This window comes from Silene latifolia, chromosome Y, assembly GCF_048544455.1.
Source record: "Silene latifolia isolate original U9 population chromosome Y, ASM4854445v1, whole genome shotgun sequence".
Classification (NCBI taxonomy): Eukaryota; Viridiplantae; Streptophyta; class Magnoliopsida; order Caryophyllales; family Caryophyllaceae; genus Silene; species Silene latifolia.
Window position 1 is genome coordinate 419,809,258 of NC_133538.1, and position 9,287 is coordinate 419,818,544.

At 42.4% G+C, this 9,287-nt stretch overlaps 1 non-coding gene across 1 annotated transcript; it reads left to right on the forward strand.

Annotated features, from left to right (window-relative positions):
• The first annotated feature begins 2,963 nt into the window (after nucleotides 1-2,963).
• On the forward strand, nucleotides 2,964-3,070 carry LOC141635203 (small nucleolar RNA R71). Its single transcript, XR_012539905.1, has one exon. It is a non-coding gene; the product is annotated as a small nucleolar RNA R71 (small nucleolar RNA).
• The last annotated feature ends 6,217 nt before the right edge of the window (nucleotides 3,071-9,287 follow it).

Consider the following 9,287-nt stretch of genomic DNA (forward strand, 5'->3'; position numbering starts at 1 on the left):
AAAAATTCTCACTAAATCTACACTAACTACATGCAAATTAACTAAAATGCAAATTCATTCTCTCCCCCAAGCTAAACATCACATTGTCCTCAATGTGCCAACAATTAAATTACCCAACTAAACTATAAAAATGGCGTAGAACACATAAACAAGAAGGACAAGAGGTCATATTTAATGGGTTGCGAGAAATAAACTAAAATGCAAAACAAATGAAACTTACTAGACTAACGAGCCTCCCCCAAGCTAGCACAAACATTGGGGGATTCCTCCACTTAGCATCTCATAAAAAAAATGGGTCAAAATTCCGGTGGGTACGAGGTCCTTGATACTAATAGAGGTTTTCGGATGTGATTTGATTGAGAAATGAAGAAAAATAGAGAGAAGTACCGTCCTTTGCTTTTGAAGCATATGGAAAATATTAGCATATCACGTCTTTTATTAAAACGTGTAGTAAGGAAGAAAGCCACGACCCCGATCGGGGTTGACCGTTGACCTTTTTTTTTTTCCGCTTGAAAACGGAAATGTTACGACCCCGAACGGGGTTACAACATGGGGTAGTATGCTATCCTTCAAAACGCCTCTTCTCCTCTTCAAACACCTATAAGTCACAACTCAAAATAGCTAATTAGTCTAAAATTTATTCCTAATTCTAATAAAACATAAAATTGCGTAAAAATTAAAACAAAACAAACTAGTTATTTTCTAATGGATCTTCCATCATCCTCTAAAAAACACGTCAATTCCCTTAGAAGTAAATCATATACCCGCGCATGAGCAACATAAAAACATATGTACGCAATTGATAAGAATAAAACATGAAAGATCAAGGGTAAAAATTTATAAATCTTATCGATGGGCGCAAGAGAGACTTCAAATATTACCACCGTATCACTCCACTCGTCAGCAAGAGATGGAGCATCATGCTTAAGACCATAAAATAAATCGTTAGAGCACAAATTATAATCATAAATGGTCTCAAATGGGTGGTAAATAGAATGAAAGAGGAGAGGATCATCAAAAATGGGAGGTTTATCCCACTTAATTTCTGAGTCGAAAGTGCTTAGACCTCTATCCTCCTCAAATGGATCAAAAATATCTTCAACAAATAAATTGTCAGTCGGGTCAAAAGACTCGGGAGAAACCTCATTAGAATTACAAAGAATCTCGAAAAATTCATTTATAGAAGGTGACTCATCTACTATGGGGTTAATGTCATCGACACGAGTCTATACATTTTCTATTTGGATGACACTAGGGGGGATTTTAAAAGATAAAATTGGACCATCATCATCATCATCATCCAATAGGTCAAAATCGTTATTAGCAAAAGACTCACAATGGGGAGGTAGAAAAGCAAAATGAGAGAAGATAGGCTCACGTCGTCTCGGTTTCTCTTGAGAATTTCTTCCCAAACGAGTCTGTAACACTTTAAGCTCCTCTTCAATGCGCCAATAATGGAATTGGCGTGCTAATTCCCGACATTCGGAAGCCATGAAATTTAAGAAATTCCAAAGTTCCGGCCCAATCATGTGGTAGAGACTCCCATTACTCAATTTTAGAGCCAATCCATGGGTCTCAGAATCCATGCCACCAAGCACAAAATGACCCAAGTAATCCCCATCAAGGATATGTTCGGGAGTTGAGACTATCGCAAAAGTAGTAGAATCGGTCAAGATAGTCAGGAAAAGGCTCATCTTGGAGTTGTGGGATGAATTCGTAACTCATTATGTAACGCCAAGATTTATTACCTACAAAATAGGCACTAAAACTACAAAGAAACCGTGAGATGATCCCAAGGAACAAGTGTTCCAAGGAACAACTAATTAGTAAACAAAACCGTCTTCCACGAATTTACCGAATTGAGAATTCTTTTGATGCTTTGCCAATCTATGAGGAAATGGCACTTTGACTTTTTCCGGAATCTTTGCTTCAACATCTTTCTTTGGAGGAGCATCCTCCACTTCCTTGACTTTCTCAACAACAAGTGGATCATCCACTTTCTTGGGAACTTCCTCACTTTATTTACCATTTGAAGGGATCTCCAACTCAACAAGCACCTCCTCATCTTCTTTGGACATGGATGGCCCATCATATTTTGTACCACTTCTTAAGGAGATAGCATTAATGATAGCATGTGGTTGCTCACCTTGAGGAGGTAGTTGACCCGATTTTCTTGAAGAGCTAGATGAGGCCAATTGAGCCATTTGTTGTTCCAACATCTTGATTGCGTCATTTTGAGCTTGCTCATTCTTTTGGATTTGAGCCAACAATTCCTTTTTCATACGGACTATCAAGACCTCAAGCTTACCTCCTTCTTGGTTGTTTTGTTGGGCATTTTGTGGTGGAGGTTGATTTTGTTGGAAATTGTTTTGTGGGGGCCTTTGTTGATTTTGATAACCCAGTGGAGGGACATATTTTTTTTGTTGAGCGACATAGGCATTTTGTTTTGGTGCGGGTTGAGGTTGAGGGTTAAGCACATTGTTGCTTCTATAAGACATGTTCGGTGAAATCTTGAATTTGGATTATATGTGTTTGAGAATGTACCCGGTGGATAAGCATTTTGTCTTAAAGCTTGGAAAACATTTACCTCTTCAATGGGAGCTTGGCAATGAGCGGCATAATGAACCGCGCCTCCACAACCATCACAAAAGATGATTTGACTTGTTGAAGACATGGCATTGAGTTGTTGAACGGAATCTTTAGCATCCCTTTCCGCCAATTGTTGTTGGAGCAAGGCAATTTGAGCTAGCAAAACGGAGTTGTTGGAGGATTCTTCTTTACCTTTGGATGGCACAATTCGGGAATTGACATATTGTGCATCATGGACCGCCATAGAATCGATCGTGGCATGAGCAAGGTCGGTGTCAATTTGATCAAACCGCCCATTGTTGGCGGAATCAAGAATCCTTCGGGACTCGGCACAACATCCATTGTAGAATGTTATTGCTAGAAACCAATCATCTAACCCATGGTGTGGGCATTGTCTTTGGAGCTCTTTGTACCTATCCCAAGCCTCATATAAGCTCTCAAGAGCTTGTTGACGGAATCCGGTGATTTGGCTCCTCAAAGTTTGAGTTTTCTCCGGTGGAAAAAACTTTTGATAGAAGGCAAGAGCCAAAGTCTCCCAATTGGTGATTCCCATGGCGGTGCGGTCAAGGCTATTGATCCAAAGCTTAGCCTTGTCCTTCAAAGAGAAAGGGAAAAGTATTTCCCTTATTCGAGCTTGAGTGACTCCCGTTGACCGATCATGGAGCAATAGTCACAAAAATTTTGCACATGCAAATTGGGATCCTCCAAAGGACTTCCCCCAAATTGCTTCTTCTCCACAAGGCTAATAAAAGCCGGTTTGATATCGAAGTCCGGCGCAGTGATTTGAGTGGTTGTGATACCGGCCGTAAGCATGGCCGCGGTGGGCTTTGAGTGATCGGAAAGTTTCACCATCTTTTTGGTAGTAGATAGTGGTGGTGGTGGAGATGATGAACTTGAAACCTCCCCCTCTTCAAGGACTTCTAGATCGTCTAAGTAAGACTTTCTAGCACTTTCGGCTTGTACGGGAGAAGAGGCTTCTTTCACTTCCTTCCAAAAACGTCGTCTTCTCCTAAAGGTTTTCTCGGGATCGGAATCCGGTGAAAGCAATTCTCCACGACGAGAGGACCTGGGCATAAGACAACAATTTCAAGAGAAATGATAATTAGCGGTCTCAAGGAACAAGTGTGCCCCAAGACAAAAGAAAACAAGATAAAAATCGACAATTCAAAACGCAATAAAACGGTTTCCCCGGCAACGGCACCAAAATTTGATAAGCTTATCGCACACCTATGCAAAGATAATATTTATACCCTACCAAAACAAATGAATGTAGTACGTAGGGGTCAAACCACAGAGAGACGGGAGTTGTTAATTAGTTGTTATTGAGTGAATTTTACCTTGAGGTCGGTTATCGTTTGAATTGGTTTGATGATTAGAAAATAATAAACTAAATGATAAAAGGAGTCTAGGGAAGTCGGGTCACACATGCAAATTATGTAAATGCTCAAATTAAACATAGGAGTTGATGAAACGTTAATTGTTTAGGCTTAGAGACACCCACGTTACGGCATTAGTGTCAACCATATACCGGGTCCTAGAGAAACTCTCGTCCATGACTAGGTCGTCCTACTACACATGCTTAGTCTAATTCAATTATGTGCCTCTCGACTTTAGAACGAATGAACAAACTTAATCTACGATTATGGCCTTAAATAAAGATTAAACATTATGGTGCAAACATGTGATAGAAACAATTAGACAAAATTATATCATCCTAGTTTATCATGTTACAAATACTTTTTATGCATGGCTCCCTTCATTCCCTAGACAAGGTAGACTACTCGAACAGAATGTAAATGCAAACTAAACTAATGACAAATAAAATGATAAACATAATGAAATGTAAATAGAAATTACCTTGCAATATGGAAATGGAAATGGAAATGGAAGAACAATAATTGTAATATAATAACTTATAAATGTGAATTGTTTTATAACTTGAAATGTAAATGGGAAATGTAAATAACATAAATAAAATTTAAACTAAACTAAACTAAGAGCTAATCTAAACTAACTACTAAATTTAGAGAGAATTATGAGAAATTGTGTATGTGTATGGTGTGTGGTGTGTTGAAGTCTACACCCTTTATATAGGAAATAAGGGGTGAAACTTAGAGTAAATACAAGGAGTCAACCCCAAATATTTTCTCTTAATTGCTTGATTAATTACCAAAGGAATCCTAAGTGAGCCATTAATCCCATCTTTAAGCCTTTGGTTAATCACACAATTTAGCATCCAAAGTTGAGCATCCCATGTTGAGTTTGTGTGGACTTATTAATTGGGCTTGCCATTTCTTGACTTGTGTTGTGCATTTCTCAAATTAATTCACCACATTTGCTCATACAAGTCCATGCTTTACTTCATTGTTGGTCCATTATTCTCTTCAACTTAGCTTTGTATCCTAGCGCTTGTAAATATGTGGAATTAAGCTCCTTAAAGTTGAAGTACCTACAAAATATGATCGAACATGCAAATGCAACTAGAAATACAATATTAGCTCAAAATCACTAAGGTTAATACATAATGTTAAATATATTAGAGCTAAAAGAAGGAGATAAAGTCTATATAAAAAGGACTTATCATCTACTTGGGCTTTAACACTTGATTTTATACTTGGGCTCATTTCTTCATTTTTCAACTAACATAAGTTAGTGTCATTTTTGCTTGGACCAACAATCCTTATAAATTGCCATGCCATGATCAAGCTTGCCTCTACTTAGCCTTGCAAATTCCGATGTTTGCTAAAATGACGGGAAAAAGCTTCCGATCGGTTAGATTCCTATGAAATGTAACAAATAGGAGCAATACACCTCGAATGTAATATTAGCTCACAAAAACACTAAATAAAGCGCAATAGTCAAATAAATCAAGCTACAATATTGGCGGGGGGGGGGGGGGGGGGGTAAACTATATATAAAATGGACACATCATTATCATTACTGTGAAAGATGACCTTTTTATGCAGTCTGGATCACAGCATGCTGCACAAACATTGTTGTCCACACGGACTGTTCACTGGAAATTTAGCATAAGCATGGCTTACAACTGGTTCAGGACTACTCAAGTAACACTTCCCTCGACCCAGGCTTTAAAGCATCAATTTATTCTGCCTAGCCCACTAATTTTTTGTAAACATTTTGATTATTCTTAATAAAAGTTCCGGTTTTTATGATAAAATAATAATAATAATAGTAACATTATTATTATTATTATTATTATTATTATTATTATTATTATTATTATTATTATTATTATTATTATTATTATTATTATTATTATTATTATTATTATTATTATTATTATTATTGTTATTATTGTTATTATTGCTATTGTTGTTATTGTTGTTATTATTATTATTATTATTATTATTATTATTATTATTATTATTATTATTATTATTATTATTATTATTATTATTGTTATTATTATTGTTATTATTGTTGTTATTATTATTATAATAACAACAATAACAATAACAATAACAATAACAATAACAATAACAATAACAATAACAATAACAATAACAATAACAATAACAATAACAATTGATGGGGCATATTCTGCACCGCTGACCAAGTCAACATATTGAGCAAGGTCAAAGATATCCACAGCAAGTCAACGACTTAGACGACCTAGCCGTCGCGCCCATCGGCCGCTGCCAACTGGGTCCCGGCATGACAACTGCCAGCGGGAACACATACCCGCGTACTCATATCCAAGACCCCTCGGCGGTGAGTCACCAGGGCCCGCCGGCCAGCCATAGGTCCCTCGGCCGAGGGGTAGATCAGTCTTTCCACCTGCTAGCCACTTGGCCACTTGGCCACTACGTGACAAAAGGTGAAGTCTATAAATACTCCTCAACCTTCATTGAGGAAAGGATCCCAGAAAATACACAACTTAACCTAAATACACTATTCATCTGGTATAATCTTCCCTATCTCTCTACAATATATTCCTAGCCAATTAGCATACAACTTATACATCTATGTTTACTGACTTGGGCGTCGGAGTGGGTACGCTTGGCTCAAAGCCAAGCCCTCAGTTCGTTCATTGTTGCAGGAGAGGCCGAGAGGAACGATTAAGACCAAGGGAGAATCCAACTCAAGACATCATTCAACAAGCCACGGGTGGTAACTATACTTGCTCTGGAATTACGCCCGGAACAATTGGCGCCGTCTGTGGGAAGAGACACTAGAAGCTAGTCACATTCATTCCCAAAACAAAAAAAAAAACAAACACACAAAAACCCACCCAAAAAGCCAAGAAGATGTCGAAACAACAAGACGCAGTCGTGACCGACGAAACCGCGTTCCACCAAGATGATACCTTCAACAATTCTGGAGTCGTGCAGCCCTCCACCGGCGGGGTAATCCAACCGGAGTTCGGGATGCCGATAATACCGGACACGCCGTCCCTGCCAACCAACCAGTCACCATCATGGGGCATGTGGTTGACATAGCAAAGCTGAAAATGGTCCTGGACCTAATTAGTAATACGTCTGCTCACACTTTGTCACGCCGACAAGAGCGGCGGAAACCCAGAGACCAGGGCCCAAAATGTGACTCCGAGAAATTTGAACGGAGCACTAGGAGAAGCGACCCAAAGAAAGTCGCCGGGGGAGCCCAAAGTGGGCGTGGTAGACCTAAGTCCTTCCCGTACTCGTGGGAGGACAGCGTCCCCGCAACACGAACGAGGCATACCCCAAAGGAGCCAGAGGAGTCCGACTCAGCAGAGTTGGAGAAGAAGTCCAAGTCGAAGAAGGAGCCCCTCCCGCTACGAGGAGAGAAGCCGGGTTAGGAATGCGAGGAGCCGATCGCCACGTGTCATCCGGCATGTGATCAGACAGCCCCTCAGCGCCTACGTCCTAGAAGTCCAGGTGCCAACTAAGCTCAAGTTGCCGCCCATATCATACAAAGGGGAAGGTGATCCAGCCGACCACGCTGAGGCTTTCGAGTCTCACATGTCGGTATGGGAGCAGCCCGATGAAGTGTGGTGCCGAGTTTTCCCGACAACGTTGCATGGGATGGCTCAAAGTTGGTACAAGGGGCTTCCCGACGGCTCGGTGTACTACTACGCCGACCTAAGGGACGCCTTTTTAGCCCAGTACTCTTGCAACAAGAGAAGGGCCGTGGAGACATCGGACCTCCTAACTATCAAACAGAGGGGGCGAGTCTCTAAGAAGCTACATGAAGAGGTTCGACGGAAAGGTCCAACAGATTCGAGAAATTAATCCCGAATTGGCGGCCTTCGCGCTGATGAAGGGCCTCCCAAGGGGAGATTTAAAAAATGAGCTCATCAAGTGCGGAGGCCTGGGCTTGATGCCGCCAGAAAATGGCCGACCAGGCCATCAAAGTAGAAGACTATCACAAGACGTGGTTAGGCCCCAACGAGGCCGAGCACTCAGAAAAGAAGAGCCGTCGGGAGGACAACCCCGATGAAAGACGTCGTGACAACAACGGGTCACGGTCCGACGAAAGACGCCGTGACAACAATAGGCCACGGTCGACACAAATCGCCAGAGACGGGACTTGACGGGTGCGGGGAGTTCGGGAGCGTACTACAAAAACGGTACAACGATCACACCCCCTAGTCGTGTCGGCGCCGAGGTATTCGCTCGAGCAAGAGCGAAGGCCGAGAAGGGGAAAGGCCCCTAGGCCGAGGAGTGACGGTGACACGAGCGATCGTGAGTACCACGGCCACACCGGACACTTAACCAACGATCGCCGACATCCGAAGGACGCCATTGAAGAGATGATCCTAAGGGGAGTCTCGGCAAATATGTGGCCAAAGGCCGAAATCGAGTGCTTGGCGGGTCAAACAAAGAAATCCGTCTTGAACGGATAGGAGTAATCCATGCTATCATCGAGGGCAACGGGAATGGTGGGTCCGCTCATGGGCACAAACGGCACTGAATGAACCGTGCCGGACCATCAACTTTGTGCCCAACACACCCACCCCGCTTCCAACATCCCCGATATGACCATTGGGAAGAAGGACTACGAGGGAGTCGTCGCTCTTCACAGCGACCCACTTACGGTCCACCTAGACATAGCCAACCACTTGGTGAAGAGGTGCCCGATTGACACGGCGCCTACACAAACATTATGTACGAGAGAATGCTTTCTCGGCCTCGGCCGAGAGTCGAAGATTTGAGCCCCGCACCAACCCGCTGTATAGCTTTTAAGGGTCGGCCTGGTACCCTGGGGTCGGTCGACTCCGGTGAGGTTCGGCGAGGGAACTGCACCAGAATGTTATGTCTGAATTCATAGTCATCGACGGCGCATCTGCCCACAACGTGCTCATAGGCCGGGACACTTTGAGTGAGACCGACGCCGTAATTTCCATCCGGGCCTTGACATTGATATACGTCTCGGACCGGGGGGAAGCGCATAAGCTCGCCTCAAAGAACGAGAAGGAACCCGGCGTATGGGAGATACACACCAACGGCCCTTCCACGACGGGTAGCTCGAAAGCCGGATCGTTATTTTTAGCCCAAACGGAGACGTGTTTGAGCACGCCTTAAAACTTACCTCCGTAACCTCAAACAACGAATCCAAGTTCGAGGCGGTAATAACCGAGTCAAGCTAGCCGAATCGCCGGGGCGAGCACGTCGTAGTGAAAACAGATTCGCTCCTAGTGACCAACCGGATCAAAGGAGAGTACAAGGCTCGGGACTATAGGACGACAAGGTATCTAG